The sequence below is a fragment of the Juglans microcarpa x Juglans regia genome, chromosome 3D, assembly GCF_004785595.1.
Source record: "Juglans microcarpa x Juglans regia isolate MS1-56 chromosome 3D, Jm3101_v1.0, whole genome shotgun sequence".
Classification (NCBI taxonomy): Eukaryota; Viridiplantae; Streptophyta; class Magnoliopsida; order Fagales; family Juglandaceae; genus Juglans; species Juglans microcarpa x Juglans regia.
The window spans coordinates 23,922,316-23,942,159 of record NC_054598.1 but is presented as its reverse complement, the minus strand read 5'-3'; positions in this window follow the sequence as shown (position 1 = coordinate 23,942,159).

Below are 19,844 nucleotides of genomic sequence, written 5' to 3'. Positions count from 1 at the left end.
AGGGCATGTGTTGTGCTTTCTATATCTGAAGAACAAAGTTGACTTGTTGCATCTTCAACTACTTTCCTTCTTTTCAAATTGCTTCTTGTGGGAAGAGCCTCAATGCATGCCTTGCAGGCCCTTCAAGCAAATACCTTAACCTTATGAGGAACCTTCATACTCCAGATATCCTTTCATAGTTTCTTATTTGCATTGCTAGTAGAGCATTCCCCCTTTGCTGGTTCTGGATTCAACATTCGGAACATTTTATAAGCACTTCTCACACTAAAACACCCATTCCTCTCCATATTCCATATAAGTTTATCTTCATGATTTTCTGCACTGAGAATGATTTTCAAAACTGCATTAGCAGGTTCAGGGGGCAATAATCTTCTTACTTTTTGCACATCCCACCAACTAGTATTCTAATCTATCAGATCCTCCACCTTCTAGTCATTTCCTCTAGTTACCTCCCCCATTTGTCGTAGATTTGTGAAACCAAGGACCCAATGATCTTCCCATAATCTAATCATCCTCCCATTCCCAACCCTCCACTTGCACACATAAGATGGGTAATGTCCAAGATTTGATGTCTGAAAATTTGTTTTAGGAAAGTATCTAGCCTTGAACATTTTATGAAGTAGGTTATCCTCATTCTGCATTATTCTCCACCCTTATTTTGCAAGCAAAGCATCATTAAAAAGTCTCAAATCTTTGAACCCCATGCCCCTATCACCTTTAGTCTCACACATCCTCTTCCAGCTCACCCAGTGTATTTTCTTCTCTTCATTTTTCTAACCCCACCAAAACTTGGCCATCATCTATTCTAGTTCATAGCAAAGAGAATTGGGCAATTTAAAATAAGTCATAGCATATGTTGGAATAGCTAATGCAACTGCCTTGATTAAAATTTCTTTGCCCCTTGAGATAAAAGCTTTTCCTTCCCTTGTTGCAGTTTTGACCAAACTTTTTGCTTAATGTCTGAGAAGGCCCTCTTCTTATCTTTCCCAACCATAGGTGGTAGACCTAAGTACCTGTCATGATTCTGAAAAACTTGAATTCCCCAAAATGAGAGCAGTTGTTGTTGTGTTGCTGAAGATACATTCTTACTAAAGACTATTGAGGTCTTTTCTCCATTGATTTTTTGTCTTGAGGCATTCTCATAAACTCCAAGGATTCTTTGTACCTCCATGTTCTCTTCAATAAAGACCTTATAGAAAAGGACACTATCATCTGCAAACAGCAGATGATTCACCACAGGGTCCCCTTTACAAACTCTTACTCTACTAATTTCCTTCCTTGTACTAGCTTGATTCAAAAGAGAAGTAAGGCCCTCAATCCCCAGCAAAAACAAATAGATAGATAAAGGATATAAAGAGAAATACATCTCCATGTCTTATCCCTCGAGAAGGATGAATAGGACTAATGGGTTCACCATTGATGAGGATGAAGAAAGTAACAGATTTAACACAAAGTATTACCAACTAAATCCATTTGTTTGCAAACCCCATATGTAGCATAACTGCCTCCAAGTAATGCCATTCAAGACTATCATAGGCTTTGCTCATGTCCTACTTAAGAGACATGAATCCTTCTTTGCCATTCATTTTCCTTCTTAAAAAATCAATCATTTTATAAGCTATTAGTATATTATCATAAATGACTCTACCTAGTACAAATGCACTTTGTGAAATAGAGATAACCTGACATAACCTTTGAGATTAATTTATAAATGACATTACAAAGACTGATGGGTCTGTATTCTAACATTTTCTTAGGCTTTTTTGTTTTAGGAATAAGGGCTATGAAAGTGTAGTTTATAGCAGAAGGAAATTGACCTTCATTTAGAACATGCAACACAGCCTTAGATACTGACTTCCCTACAATATGCCAATATTTTTTATAAAAAATAAGGGCCATACCATCGGGTCCAGGAGCTTTTGTGGGATTCATTTGGTGAAATGTTGCCTCCACCTCAGCCTCAGTAAAAGTTTTGGTGAGTTCCTCATTCATTGCTTCTACCACTCTACCTCTTAGAGATGTTAAAAAGTCCAAGTTACTGGAATGAACACTTGACATCTCCTCAAAGTACTTCATGATCAACTCATCCCTACTATCTCCTTCTTGCCACTCTCCAGTCTCATCTTTCAGCTTTGCAATGGCATTCTTTTTTCTCCTCTGACTTGCTTTGCTATGAAAGAACTTTGTATTCTAATACCCAGCCTTTAGCCAAAGTGCTTTTGATCTCTATCTCCATAATATTTCTTCCCTTTCTAGCCATAATTGTACATCCTCTCGAGCTTTCTGTAATGCCTCTTTGTTGACAGTTATTGAATTTGCAACTTGAATTTTCTTAAGGTTTGCTCTTGCTTGTTTCAGTCTCTTGTGTACTACTTCAAAGCTATGCTTATTCCATCTTAAAAAGCTCTCATTGCAACCAGATAGCTTTTGCATTACAACTCCAATTGATCTATTTCCACAATTTACCTGCCAAGGCCTTTCCATCACCATCCCACATTCTTCAGTTTCTGTCCACATTGCCTCGAATTTGAATGGTGTAGGTCCTTTGAATCTTGGGAAATTGCCTTCAGTTTGTAGAACAATAGGAACATGGTCTGAATGGGCTGCTGCAGTGTGTATGACCTTTGCATATGGAAAATCTCGACACCATATATGGTATTGTTTTTCTCTCACATCTCTCATCTTCCCTAGGGTATATTTTTTTCTCCAGCTCCGCTTTGCAATGGTCCATCTGTTGCTAAGCCATTAACAGCATCCAATAGAAGTCCTCCACGTCAGCAATCCCATACAAAAACCATAAGGATCAACACACGAAATCAATATTTCTGTAGAAAACACAAAAACCACAACCTCAGTTGAAAGAACCCCTCACAAACTTCAGACTGCAGGTGGCTGCAAGATCCGTTGCCCATAGCCGCGTTTTGCATCACCCACCAGTTCCGTCGCCACCAACTCAGTTAGCATCTGTTTCATCGCCATTTGTTTCGTTGACCATCAAATAACAGAAGCCCACCAATAATTTTTTTGGGAATATTCCAAATGAGATTGGGAAATTGAAAGACATGGAGGTTTTGGACTTGGAAAATTAGTTTGTTCATGGCTGACATTAGTGGCCTTGGTGTTGCTTAGGTAGTTTTGTTATCTCTTTGTTAATTTATTTTTCATTGCTGATTTATTTTGATTTCTTTATGATTTGATTGGTTATTGTTATATTCTTTGGGATTAGATCTGTGAAATAGAATCGACGTATTTGTTGTAGATTTTCTTTATTAAATTGAAGCATATATTCTGAGTTAGGACACACTGTTCTTAGTTAACTTATGAAATTGTCTAAAAATATTGTGTTATTCAAGTGAGTATACTAAATGAGGTGCTTAACAGTTGTCACCAAAACCTTAAACTATAGTTTTTTGTAATAAAAAAAAAATGTCAAGTTCATAGACACACTGAAAGTTTTGCATGAGCTATTATCCATTAATTATAATCATTCAAGAATGTTAGTAAAGTCTACTAGCCTCACTTCAAAATATTGCAAGGCAATGACTTTTGAATGAATATTGCAGTTTTTTGCTGACATGGATTGGAATTATGATCTTTTCAACATTACTCTAAATGTGTAGCTAAGTATTTTCACAAACTAATAAACTAAATAATCAGAACTTTTTATATCTATGAAGTAAAATGGTCATGACCATTCTGCATATTTGGGTTATTTTTCAACAAAACAAAAATGATTGGTTTTCAAAATACTTTGTACTGAAATAACATATACCACTATAGAGATAGAACAAAGATGGAACTCTAATATAAAACAGTTCATGTACCAGAACAAAAATAAACAGTTCTGAAGGGAAAGAGAGAAGATCTCTTTGTGTGATTTAAGCAAGGTATAATTTCTTTTTCTTTTTCATATTGCATTGAAACTGTTCAGAAGTTAAAGATGCTAGACTTGAAGCTAAAAGTGTAGAAGAACAATGTGATGTGAATGCGGAAGACAATGTGAATGTCGAAGATAGAGTCAATGTGATTTCCTCTATGAGTAGTGGTCATTTGGAGCCATTCATTGGTATGATATTTAATAACGTGAAAGATGCCCAAGCATTTTTCAAGGTGTATTCAAGATGAAAATGTTTTGCAATTTGGACCAACCATACACAATTGTCAAAAGATGAGAAAAAACTTATTTTAGTAGACTATATTTGCTTAAGGGAATGATTTTGGCAAGAAAGTCGTGTCCAAAAAGAACGAACAATTCCTAAACCTGCTGAAATAAAGATTGGATATAAAGCAATGATGGAGATAAAAAAAAAAAAAGATGGTGACAAGATAGTATGCAAGTTTGTGCTTGAACATAATCATGTTCTACTTATATCGAGAAGTATTAGTTTGCTCTGTGGACATAGGGGAGTTACTAAAGTCCAAAAAAAATTTATTATGACTTTGAATGAGTCCAGTGTACCAACAAGAAAGATAATGTCGGTGTTGAGTAAATAATCAAGTAGTGACTTTAACGCTGGTTGTATTGTCAAGGATGTTAAAAATTACTTGGGAAACAAAATGAGAAAATTATTTGAAGGAGGGATGCACAAATGTTATATGCATACTTTCTTGATCGACAATGCAAAGAGTCTGGATTTGTATACTCCATACAAGTTGATGAGGATGCGTGTATGAGAAATTATTTTTGGACAGATGCTCGATCTAGAGCAACATATCAATATTTTTGAGATGTTGTCACATTTGATGCCGCGTACCTAAAAAATATTTAGAAGATGTCATTTGTGCCATTTTCTGGAGTTAACCATCATCATCAAACCATAATATTTGGTTGTACTTTGTTAGTTAATGAAATAGTCGAATCATATGTATGGTTATTGAGAACATGATAAAGGGCAATGCTTGGATGTGTCCCTTCAACTATAATTATCGATGATGACAAGGTGATGGCCAAGGTCATTCCCAAATATGATTTATAGGTTTTGTTTGTGGCACATTTTACAAAAACATTTCGAACATTTGTCTCACGTATATAACAAATTTCAGAACTTTCAAAAAGATTTTCATCATTGTGTCCATCAGACAATTAGAATTGATGAGTTAGAGCAAGAATGAAGTTCAATATTAGTGAAGTATGGGCTATGAGATAATACGTGGCTGTAAAATCTTTGTAACAGACGGTGTGAGTGGGCTTCGGCTTACGTGCATTCAACATTCTATGTCTGTATGTCAACTACTTAAAGGAGTGAAAACATGAATAAGTTTTTCAAGAATCATGTTCATTCAAGCACTATAGTTTGTGACTTTGTGTATCAATATGAGAAAGCTATAGATGCACATTATTTTAAAGAGAAAGAGAAAGATGTACGAACAAAATTTACACGAGCAATATTGAAAACATGTCATAAAATTGAAGAGGAGGTGGTTATAATTTATACAAGAAGGTCTTTTATGATCTTCCAAGATGAGCTTTTTAATAGTCAACGGTACAAATCAAGCAAATTTTTCAAAGAGGGTGAAAGCAAGACATATGGAGTGGCAGTTCATGGCAAAAAAACACCTCTTTATTATGTGACCTTGGAGAGTGGAGGAGAAAATGTAACATGTACATGTCATCTATTTGAGTTTATGGGGATTCTTTGTAGGCATATCCTGTGTCTTTGGCAAGAAATCGAAATTAGATAGATTGTCAGAGTATTATGTTCTAGAAAGATGGGTTTTTAATGCTAAGAGTCGACCTATTCCTAACATACCATGTTTGAAAGGGAAAGTCTTGACACAAGATGATCTGAAGATGAGAAAAAATAAGTTGATGATGCAATTTTATGACATTGCAAAACTTTGATCGCAATTAATAGAAAAACTCAACCATCTCTCTCTTGCATTAGAGAAGGTTCACAAAAAGTTACTTATGATGGAAGATCATGTAGATACTCAAGAAAAAATTTTTGTAGGTGGAAGGGAGTCAACCAATGATTCTCATATGTTAAGAAGTCAAGTTGTATCAAACTTTTCATAAACGGTCCAGGATCCTCTACGAGTGCCAACAAAAGAATAGTAGCTTATAAATGTTGTGTTTTATTGATTTTTAATCGAAGAAGTTAATCTTTTTTGTGTTTTGTTGTGATTCATGTAGAGATCTTGGGCCACAAAATTTGTAACTTAGAGGATGCAAATTCTTAGTGCCAATTTTTTGATTATGCTTTGTCTTTTAATGTCATAGGGAAGAATGCAGTAGGTTGTGAGTTTTGGAGAATGGACTGAAGCTTTTGCTGCTTTTATGTGTTTTGAAGTGTGCATTTCATGTGGATGTAAATGAGATTGAGATGTAGATATTATTATGACTTTATGTAATTCTAAATACATTATGACTTTGAAACTGAGATGTGGATGTGGATGTTATTGTGACTTTATGTAATTCTGAATACATTATGTCTTTATAATTGAGATGTGAATGTTATTATAACTTTATGTAATTTTGAAGACATTATGACTTTGGAACTGAGATGTGGATGTGAATGTTATTATGACTTTATGTAATTATGAATACATTATGACTTTATCACTGAGATGTGGATGTGGATGTTATTATGACTTTATGTAATTCTGAATACATTAGGACTTTAGAACTGAGATGTGGATATTATTATGAATTTATGTAATTCTAAATACATTATGACTTTGTAACTGAGATGTGGATGTGGATGTGGATGTAATTCTTTCATATGTTTTCAATAACTTTTGTTGGCCTTTATTTTTTGGACATACTATGCTTAGGATGAAGAGGATCTCAGAATATGGAGAGAGATGAGTGCCCTTGTCCATTAGATTCCAAAGACGTACAAAACAATTCCAAATAGTGTTCAAAACATGTGCAAAATTTCCATTACATTCAACACATATCCATTACATTCACCACATGTTCATTACATTCTGTTGAAAAAAGAGTGCCCTAAAAATTACAACAGCCTACATGAGTTGTAGCATTGGCTAACATAAATTGTGATTTTTTTTAATACATAAAAATTACAACAGAAATCACCATAAAGGACAACCATGACAATAACAACACTTTCAAGATTCCCTTATACTTCTTCCTAGGGCTGAGCACTGACCACTTCGGAGTCAGAGGGCCCAACCTCCGACTTCGACTCCGACTTTGTAGGAGGTTGAATCTGACCTTCAACTCCGAGATGTACAGAATCCGCTCCGCCTCTGAATCCGACTTGTCGGAGTGGAGTCGGATTTTTAGATTTTTTTTTTTTTTTGTCTTTTTTAACTTCATATTTGACCCACTTTTAAAAAAAAAAAATTGTGGGCTTTCAAATTTCAATTTTCTCAATATTACAATCTAAACTAATTAAATTTTTTATTATAACAAAAAATACAACTAAATAAAACAAGTAACATACTAACATGCATTCAAAAATTAAAAAGAAAGTTCTATTTTTATATGTATTCCCATCATCCATATCCTGATATCCACATCCAACTAAATGCTAATCACTACAATAAATATCCACAGACCACACCTACCATCCATCATCCACACCTATTATAATAATATTTACTTAGCACTACTACAATAACATGCATTCAAAAATTAAAAAGAAAGTCTTATTTTTACATGTATTTCCATCCTCCATATCTTGATATCCACATCATTCTAACAACAAAAGAAATCCAAAATGTTCTAAGTGCCAACCAAAATAAATGTTCCTAACAATATTTAAATATTTAATTACGAACTTTCAAATGCACCAAAATAAAATAAATTACAAACTTCCAAATTATAATATTCTAAATGCCCAACAAATGAGCCAAAATATATTAAATGTTACAAACTTCCAAATGTTTCAACTTTCAAGTTGTGCCTAAAAAAAATATATTAGTAAGAAAAACAACCCAACTTTAATTACATATGAAAAATAAATTTAAACAAACATAAAAAACATGTATATTACATCTTATTAGGAAGATGTAGAATCTTACATAACTGTAATATTCTCAAACAGCCTATTAGGAGGAATGGATCCATTTAGCTTGTTTGAATTGAGGTCTCAGAAATTTAAATAAATATGGTATAAACAAAGTAGAAGTAGCTAGACGAATTGTCTTTAAAAAGTAAACAGAATTCAACATGAAGCATTTAGTATTTTGGATAGTAACTCAAACCTCAAAGGCTCAATATGTCAAAATTTCAATCATCTTCACGAAGTAAGTTGGCCATACCAGTGATTAATTCTATATTAAGATGTTAAAGTATAGGAGGTTAGTATCACAAAATGTCAAAATCAACATATATAACAATTTAAAAAAATCTCTAAATACATTACTTGAGTCTAACTTATAACTCTCCATCATCAATGGCATCCGTATAATTTTGACTTAAGCATATAAGAGTTGACTTCAAACAGTTTTGCGTGCACACAAGAGCTTTGACAGTTCTAGGAGTCAAAGAACTCTTAAATGGATCCAGGACACGACCTCCTGTGCTAAATGTCGACTCAGATGCGACGGTGGTGATCGAAATGGCCAAGATATCTCTTGCCATTAGAGCAAGAAATGGATATTTGCTCAAGTTGACTTTCCACCATACCAAAATTTCAAAATTCCCTGAAGGAATATCAACATCCTCCAACAAATATTGCTTTAGTTCAGACTTACAATCCATCAAGGATGCTGATTTTCAGTCTTTATGGAATCCCAACAAAATGTCCATGGGATCATCATCATTACAGGTACTACTACTACTCCCCAATGTCCCCATTGATGCACTACCTTCACTACTCTGACTCCGAGTTGACTTAGACCCAGTAACACAGCCACCACAAAACCCTACATATTATTCATACAAATATTCCATATCACTCTTAAGGAGTACAACAAATTCCTCACCCCTCTCATTGCTCAATATTTTGTTGAATCAATATGCTTGAGCAACCAATTTGTACCGTAGATCAAGAATGGCAGCAACAAACAACAATAGATTTATTTTTTCAAGATCACCTCAATATTTATTATACTTTGTCTTCATTCTCAAAATCATTGAACTCAAGCGTCAATTACTATTATTACAAAAAGTATTCAAATTTTTATGAATATTAATGAGCTATTGGACTTACAAATTTGAAGTGACATATAGTGTACCAGAAATACACAGGGTGACATTATAAAATACAAGAAGAAACTTCGAAAAGTTCCTTATGGTCTCCCAATCATCAGCCCCAGGAGCTCCTAGGCCCTTTTTCCCATGCCCATTCTCAGACAAATAAACTCGTGAGTAGGGATCCTCATCAAGCAAAAGTTGGAAGGCTTTTTGATACTTGTCAGCCATGTCCAACATAAGAAAACTTGAGTTCCATCTAGTAGGCACGTCAAGACACAAGAAACTAGAACATAACACTTTTGACCTATCAATACAAGAGTTGAAAGTGGCAAGTCTTTGGGGAGAAGACTTCACATACTTAATCAAATTTCTGACTCTTATGATAGAGTCATCAACATCTTTCAAACCTTCACTCACAACAAGGTTTAAGATGTGTGTCGTACACCTCATGTGAATAAACTCGTGAGTTGCAACACAATCCTCACTTCTTATTTCCCTTGTTCTCAACCAATCAATAGCAGAGTCGTTAGAGGTAGCATTGTTCACCGTAATTGTGAGGATTTTGTCAATGCTCCAGTCAAACATACACTCCTCCAACTACCTCCCAATCGTTGCCCCCTTGTGGTCGCTAATCCGAACAAATGAAATGATCCGCTTCTGCAACTTCCAATTACTATCAATAAAGTGAGCGGCCACACACATGTAATTAATATTTTGGATAGAAGTCCAAGTGTTGGTGGTCAGACACACTCTTTGTTTGGTGGTCAAAAATATTTTCTTTAAGCTATCATTCTCTTTCAAGAATAGCCTCATACAGTCACACATTACGGTAAATCGAGAAGGAATTGAAAACCTAGAATCAAGGAATTTAGTGTATTTCAGAAACCCTTGGCCCTCAATAACCCTAAAGGATAACTCATCCACTATCACCATCCTAGCAAGGGCTGTCTGGATTTTTTTCTTATTATACTTGGTCATCCCTAAACTCTTCTCCTATTGGCTTTCAATTCTTGCTTTCGGGACCAAGAATGTTTGAGTCTTGTCCAACTTACTCTTACGGTTTTTGGAGCAAAGTTGGATGTGTATTTTCATAGCCGAAGTGCCTTGCCTTTTGGGATGACATTTCTATTGCCACCCACAATGGTTACAAGTAGCTATAAGCTCTTCGGGATCACAATCGGGCACTCTTGTGAAGTGGACCCATACCAAAGACCTATTCTTAGGAACTCTACTACCAGGTGGAGGGCGATGGTTAGAACAGAAGGCATTAGGAGTGCCTACCGAAGATTTTATTGGTCCATCGGACTCTTCAACTATGGGACCTTAATATCAATAGGCTGTTCTGGGATGCTAAGACAAGATGTAGCTGTGGATGTAAGAGTGCTTGTGCCTTCTATATTCATGATTTAAGAACTAAAACACAACAAACAAACAAAATAGTACGGTTAAGATAATCACTAAAACAACTAAACACAGCCCCAAAAGCACAATACAAACTCATTAACTCAACTTGTGGATGTCTTACAATCACTAAAACAAAAATATATTTGAGAAAATATATACTCATCTTAAACAGAAAAATAGAAAAAAAATCAGACCCAACAACATGAATGAAAACACCACTAAAACAATATCAGAAATTACATATTTTTGGGTAACGAATTCCCCGAACACAATCAGCAAAACAAACCCAAATTACCAATCAGCAAATTAAAACCCAATCATTTAACCATATAAATCAGTACACGACAGGGGCAGTCTAGGAGCTTACTGTGGTGAACCAAGATCTGGAAAAAACACTATCAAAAGTCAAATCTGAAAATAATCATAGAAAAAATCAACATTACCAACCTCAAAGATTTGATTAACAGAGACATGAGTTTGGGTAACTTACCGACTTCGAATCTTCAATGGGCAGTGATTAATCTATGATCGAGGGACGATGTTCCGTGTTTGCACAGCTGCAATACACCTCAAGAGGCCATCAACAGCGATGACGGGACCTAGGGTTTCAAGGGAAACTTGGGAGAACGAAGGAATTTTAGGAGGCTACGCAAGAGAGGGGTTGCGTGAGAGAGGGTTGTGCAAGAGGAGCTGCGAGAAAGGGCTGTGTGGGAGGAGCTGCGCAAGAGATGGGCTGCGCAAGAGGAGTTGTGAGAGAGGGTTGCGGGAGAGAAGGGAGGGTTGCGAGAGGGAGTGAGACGGCTGTGAAGAATCTGAAGATTGAAGATGAAATGGAAAGGGGGGGGGGGGGAACTCGGGAACCCTCAGACCTAATTCGGAATTCCTAAACGATTAAGTTATTAACAAATAGAAACGGCGCTGTATAGTAGCATACTAATTACTATGAATCTATTTTATATATTATATATATATATATATATATATATATATATATGAAGATTCATAAAAACATATATGATATATATTATTATATATGAATATTAAAAAAAAGGGCACCGTATACGAAATATTAGTAATACACTAATATACTTTATATATATATATATATATTAAATCTCTAATCTCTTATACTTAATATATATATTAATATATATAAATATTAGTAATACACTAATAGTATTAGTATATTAGTATTAGTATTAATATTAGTTATACTAGTAGTGATATTAGTTATACTAATAGTTATATTAGTATTAGTTATTATTAATACTATATATTATACTAATAGTGATATTAATACTATATATAGTTATAGTGATTAGTATAACTATATTAGTATTAGTTATAGTGATTAGCATAACTATATAGTAGTATTTGCTATAGTGATTTTAATTTAGTTTAACTATATAGTAGTCTTAGTATAAATATTATACTAACTACATCACTGATAGTATTAGTATACTAATACTAGTATATCACTATAGTTAATAGTACCATATAGTAATATAGTATAGTAATTAATACTATAGTGATTTATATAGCAATTTATATATAGACTTAAAGTGGTTTACTAATAGTATTAGTATTAGGCCATAAATCTAATTATTATATTAATGTATATTAGTATTACTAATATATTTATCAAAAGGAAAATGTTGAGAATTTATTAGGTCAAAAAATATAATTAATACAAGATATTGTTATATAAAATTTATATGAATAATACTTTAGTTATTATACATTAGTATTATATGTTATTATAAATTTATAGATTAGTGTTTATCCATTAGTATTACAATATTATATGTTGATGTTATTATGCATCTTAGTGTTTATAGTATATTATATATACGTTAGTATTACATGCTATTATATTTATACATTAGTCATTTAGAATCCATGGTAGTAATATTGTAAATTTGTAATAGTATGATATTTACATATAGTCATATACTAAACTATTATTAGTCAATTTAGTCTATATATTATAGTATAAATATATTATTTAACTAGTATATTATTGAGTTTAACTAACTATATAAGATATAGTTGTATAAAATTTAAATGATTAATATATAGAAAAACACATCTTTTTATAAATTATGTATAAAATCAGAGGCGGAGTTGAAGTCAGATCGGAGCGGAGTCGGAGTCGGTTCATCAATGACTCCGACTCCGCCTCCGACTTCCAAGAGGAAAAAACCTCCGACTCCGACTCTGACTTGTCGGAGTCAGAGCGGAACCATAGCGGAGTCGGATTGTCAAATTTTTGCTCAACCCTACTTCTTCCCCTTTGCTTTTTTCGATCACTACACTTTCATGAAGTACCCGCTCGTTTCTTCATTCAGCTAACTCCAACATCATCTTACAACAATTCTTTTGTTCACTTTGAAGATCAATCCATTCAAAAAATACACACTGTTTATGGATTTTATAGTTTGGATAATTGTAAAATCTTCTACAAAAACTATTAGTTTTTCCAAAAATCCATAGCTTCGATTGAATGCCACAATAGCAAAGTTGTCTCTCCAAACTAACTTTGTCTTCCCCTCTTGTAGTCTAAGAACTTGAACCAGAATGAGAATCTGAACTTGTCATTTGCTGGAAAATATAGAAGAAAGTAAGCATTATAAGAACTAACTTCAAGCTGCCTAAATCAACCCAGTATTATAAATATAAGAAAGTATTATGTGCCCTTGGCAATGATACATTAACACATGGACTTTAAACAAATCATAATCACAAACAATCTAAACATGGGCATTACACCAAAACCAATTTACTCTAATCAATTAATAAAGCCATGCAAATGAACATGACAAGAGAAACCTAGAAACCGATTCAATCCAATCCTTCAGAAATAAACTAGCTTAAACTGATAGAAATATTAGATTTTCATATACATTAATTTCGATTAAAACATACATTCAGATCAGTTTCAATTGGTCCAGTCTAATTAACAAACCATCCAGCTCAGTTAGCCATACCCAAATGACAATAAACATGACATATTTATGTGACTGCAAGAAACTTGTTTGTCTCTATAAATAACTCTTGTCTTTGCTAATGCTTGCCAGTAGAGTTTATTTCTACACAAGGAAGCGGGCATTGATAGAACTAAGTGAGGTTGAGCCTCCAAGGTAAGACTTAAGTATATATGACTAAAAGCCATTAGAACTAACATTAACATAGTAAAAGTTTAAATTTCAGCGTCTATTTATAATTTAGATTCCGATGGGGAGACTCTAATTTCACTTGGATGTTTGTGCTATAAACATTCAACAAATGGGTTTATCATCGTAGACCACCTGCTACAAATGTTGCAGCAGTAGCCAAGATCGATATTTTAACAGTTGCAGTATGAAAGTAGGCCAGCAAAAGACTACAAATGAAATTGTGAAGTTACCAATGTTACAAAGAAGTGAAAGAACAATGGCATCATCAAAGTGCTATTTTCATATCAACACCACCACTAGGCATCATCAGAGTGCTATTTTCATATAAACACCACCACTAGGATTCATGCTGAAACTCTAATTCCTAGGGCTAGAGAATCTCAGACAAATTCAAAAATAGCTGCAAAATCTCAGACGAATTCGTAAAAGGGCATACTAGAAAGGCTAATTAGGGCATAACAAAGAGGCTAATTAGGGCATAGAGAATCTCGAGGGTTACGTCGGTGGCGGTGTCTCGTGCTCAGAGTGTCACAATTTCAAGGGTTACGTCGGAGGCAACGGCTTTGAGTGAGGAGGGTCATGAGGTTTCTAGTCTAGTCTAGGGAGAGGGGGTGGTTTTTGTACGAGATGATCTGGAGAGGGGCGAGATGATTTGTAGAGGGTCACAAGGTTTTGTGCGAGAGGATGGGAGATGGGGGAGAAAGGGGAGAGGGGAGACATGGGAGATTCTGGAGATGATGAATTATATTTCCGTGGGGTTTCATCTAATCTTGAGGCACATGGGAACTAAAATGGAAAGTCTATTTGTCATTCACCCATTGGAGGGCTATTGTTTGGGGTTTATTAGACTGGCTGGTCAAAGATTTCCTTTTTTTTCTCTCCTTTGTTCACATGTGCTGCTCTCTCATCTCTTTCCATAATTCCAATGTCACTGAACACAACATAGTTAGTTGTGCTTTACACTTTAGACCATCACAACCTAGCTACGACACCCTTCATTGCATCTCCTTTGTCTTTAAAAATCATTTCAAACATGATTTCTTATCTCTTTCCATTTTATATTTTGATTTTTAATACTGTGTTCGAATTTTATTTATGGTTTGGCGTTGGAGATAGATTTAGAACTTAGCTTTTTGTGGATTAAGGATTCTAACTAGTAAGTTTGAGCTATGGTTTGGAGTTGGATTTAGAACCTGACCACCCTTATTCTTACCTTTCCTGACCATACCCTTTTCAACATGTGTAGAGTTACTAAAAGCATAGTGATTGAAATACATTGATAATGTAGCTTAAAGGTTAGGATTTTGGAGATTTTAAGAATTACGAATATGCATAAGGTTAGAATTACAGGGCTTTTAAGAATGATTTATTATCTAGTCCATTTTTTTTTAAGTAAGATTTATCTAAACCATTTAGCACTAGATATGGATACAAGAAAATTATAAAAGCTATCCTCATTACAAACAATGGCAGAAGCCTAGGAAAATAGTGAGGAATCACTTCAACTCATCCAAGTAATGCTCCATGTTTTTAAAATATCTATTATTTCTCTTTATCCACAAACAACACATAATAAGTGAGGCATAAATTTCTACACAACGACAATATGAATGTTATCCCTAAGACTTGTCCAACACTTCAAAATATCCATTACTTTTCCAGACATAACTCATGTTACACCAATTTGGTTAAAGATCTCATCCCACAAGAACCTAGTCACGTCACAACGTAACATTAGATGATCCACAAATTCCTTATAATTGTTACACAAGAAACACTAATTTGTAATAATGAGACCCAATTTCTTCAAATTGTTAGTGGTGAGGACTGTACCAAGGGACGCAGTCTAAACAAAGAAAGTAATTTTGAGAGGAACCTTACATTTCCAAATACTCTTCTAGGGAAATTAATGGTCATTATGAAATCTCAAAAGGGCCTTATAATAGGATCACATAGAGAATTCGATACTCCCACCAAGAGTCCAAATCATCATGTCCTCTATGGCATTACCAGAAGCCATAACATACAAAGAACCGAAAAAATCAGCAAAAGTTCCGAGTTCCTAAAGTTGAGCCAGTATCCAAAAATAACATTCCATTAGATAGAGCCATTAGAATACACCAACAAGTCAACCACCAAAACCTCTTTGTCATTTGCAATCGAGTAGAGAGTGGGGAGGAGACATTTAAGAGCCCTTGCACTACACCAAACATCAGGCCAAAAAAAACATCATGGCCCCTCCCAATCTCAAATAAAAAACAGTTAGAGAATCTCTTCCAACCTAAACAAATATTTTTCAACAATCCCACACCACAAGTTCCCTTAACTTCATTAGAACACCAGCCCTCTTTAATACTCCTGTATTTAAAATTGATAACTACACTCCACAAAGTCTCCATTTCCTGGTGATGCATCCATAACCACTTCCCCAAGATTGTTTTTATTGAAAACTCTTAGATTACACATCCCAAACCACCACAAGCTACTGGAAAACAAAATTTGTCCCAAAAAATGAGATAGAACTTAGCTTCCTCCCCAATACCTCCCCATAGGAACAAATGGAAGAACTTCTCAATACGAGAAGCCACACATGCATGTAGGTAAAGGAAACAACGAAAGAAAGAATATTAAGAGGTTAGATAAAGTGCTTTTGATCAAAGTTATTCTACCCCATAGACAAAATTTTCCATCTTGTCAATCGTCTTTCAATTTTTTCATGTACCCCGTCCCAAATAGATTTTGCCTTGAAGGTAGCTTCCAAAGGGAGACCAAGATATTTCATGAGAAGTGAAAGAAACCTTACAGGCCAAAATGCTAGCCAAACACTGAACATTAACCACTGAACCCAGAGGAATCATTTCGAACTTCAACAAAATCACCTTCAAACTCGAGACAACTTCAAAAAAAGTCAATCGAACCTTCAAGTATTGAATATGACCAATATCTAGCTCACGAAAAAGAAAGGTATCATCTGCAATGAGGAGGTGGGAGATATTGACACAACCCACTGAGAAGCTAGAGAGGAAGCAACCATCAACGACCACACCTAACATATGACTAAGAGCACCCATAACAATGATGACAAGAAAAGAAGAGAGGGGGTCCCATTGTCTTAGCCCCTTATAACTGTTATTGGAAATCCATTCACCAATACTGAGAAACAGGTTGTAGAAATACAATACTTAATCCATAAGATCTATCTTTCTCAAAAACCACACCAAGTAAGTAACACAAAAACAATTCAATTGACATAGTCATAGGCCTTCTTCGTATCTAATTTACAAAAGGATGCTTGGCACACCCGCTATTAGTCTACTATCCAGACATTCATTAGCAATAAGAACAAAATCCAAGATTTTTCTTCCTTTAAAAAAGTCATTCTGAGGTTTGGAAATAATACTATTTATGACAATAAGACTATCTTATATACCTGATTAATAAGATTAATGGGACAAAAGTCCTTAACCTCGACTGTCCAACCCACTTAGGTACAAAAGCAATAAAAGTCACATTAAGGTTTTTTTTCTTTTTTTGAATTTTCCAACAGAGTGAAATTCGTGAAAACTTTCATGATATCCTCCACAATAACCTCCCAACAATCATGGAAGAATGCTATAGAGAACCCATTCAGGCCCAAAGCTATATCCTTAGTCATCCCACTGATCACCTGATAAATCTCAATCACCTTAAATGGTCTCTCCGACCAACTAGAACTCGACTGGTCAATGGACTCAAAAGCCATGCCATTAAGATTAAGCCTTCAAGGGAAATGTTTAGAAAGAAGACTTTCATAATAATTGACAATATGGCTCTCAATAACTTCATGATCTGAACAAACCTGACCATTAATAAGAAGCATCTCAATAGTATCTAATTGACAATATTAGCCACTCGATGGAAGAATTTAATGCATTTATCCCCTTCTTTTAACCAAAGGACTCACTAGATTTCTTCCATCAAAAGAAACCTCTCAAGCTCCATGGTGAGAGGTCTTTACCTTAAAGACTCTTCCATAGATAGAGGGGAGACCACTTCCCTTTGCTCCAAAACCTATAAATCCTAAACAAGTAACCGCTTTTGACTATCAATATGCCCAAAGACATACGCATTCCACATCTTCAAGGCTTTGAGTTTATCAGACAAAATAAAACTTAGTATGCCCTTCAAGGGATATGAGGATCACCACGATCTCACATTCTCCACAACGCCCTCAACTTTCAACCACATGTTTTTGAACTTGAAATATCTATTATCCTAATGAATGCTCCAACAATCTACCACAATAGGAAAATGGTTTGAACAAACCCTACGTAATCTCTTTTGGAGTATTGTAGAATAATGAGCCTCCCATGAAGAGGATACCAAATGAGACCAAGCCCGATTATTGTACCATGTGTACGTACCACCGGCTAGAGGTAAATATAGTAAATCTATATCAAAGATAAATTCAGAGAATTCATTCATTGCACGGCTAATCCAAACTTCTCTTGATGTTTCACTGGGGTATCGAGTGATATCAAGATGACCACCAATGCACCAAGGTAAGTTCTATCAACTACATAGACCGACTAACTCATCCCATAAGTCATTCTTATTACTATTCGCAAACAGTCCATTTACTCCAACAAAAGGCCAAAATAAAAACATCCTCCACATTCTTAAAAGAACAAGCAACTATTTGGTTCCCAATACACCTCAATATACTCAACCACCCTCATATCCCATATAATAAGAACACCCCCAAACTCTCCATTGGAAGCAAGGAACTCCCAACCCACATACAAACATCCCCACAAGGTTCTAATGGTGCATCAACTAATAATCTCAAGCTTATTTTTTCTGCAAACAAACAATGTCCACTTTTTATTAACAAAGAAGACCCTTAACTTGAATACTCTTATTGGGATCATTAAGACCCCGAACATTCCAAGAAAGGATTGTAGATTTCATGGAGAACAAGCCACCCTTCCCTTAGATCTTCCTTGATCAGCACTCCCCTCTAGTGTTTCATAATTAATAGAACAAGACACTTAAGCTCTCTTTCTTTTATGGAAGCAGGTTTGGGGGATAGAATACGACCCACAATGGCAATAAATAAAACTTTGAATTGATCCTCAAACCCCTCACAATAGACTCCCATAAACTTTTGAATTTCCTTCACTTTCTGGATTATCCATTTCGAGGGTAAGTCAACCATAGAGGGCAAATGTGATAGAGTACATAACGACACAAGAGACACCTCAACCTCCCTAGTCACTAGCTCTAAATTGCTGCAATCCTCCTACTCAATCGCAAGTTAAGTGCACTAAGGCACTAATTCCTCCCCACAATCTCCCATCCCAATCTCAACACCTTTTTCTATTTTCTACAATAGGGACACACCGAAAGTCCACGAGATTAGTACTGTTACCCACAGAGCATCCTAAAAAAGATGACAAAAATACTCCCTACAACCTGATACCGAGATACCCTCAACAAGAGCTACATACAGAGGGGCAACAATGACACTCAAAGTTGAGAGGCCCTGGGAGCACAATTGCAGTTTCCTCTTGCTGCAACATAGTTGAGGCCTAAAGGTAGCCCCCCGTTGCACTTTATCACCTAACTCGCATGGCGACAACTCTAAAAAGTGGGTAAAAGAGATGTCACTCAACAAGGAAGAGGTCTCCTGCAACACCTTCTTAGAATCTCGTTCACCTACAAAACAATGTCGGAGAATAGTTCGGAAGCACCCGTCCACCGATTTTTGGCCGGGCCCAGCAACAAAGGACTGTCTAGCAATGAGTTTGGCCTTGCGGATGAAGATGTATCTCCATCAAATGTAGGGGACCCGAGTGGAGTTCTCACACGCCACATGGCCAAGGTATGATTCTAGGGCCTAGTCCCCACCAAATCCTTCCTTTCCCACCACAAGTTGGCCCATTAATAGATGGCCTGGGAGAAAAACCCAAAACAGTCATCCCATAAAAAGCTAATTGGCTGGGGTTAGAAGATGAGCTTACAGGCAGACCCAGACACATTCTCAGAGTAACTCGGCTTCACCGTCAATAGTACACGTTCTCAAAGTTTTCGACAAAATTCCCTCAGGAAGGTGCATGAGTACACCGAACATTGCGTGAGAAGCCAAACCAGTATTCGAAGACAACACGCACCTATCC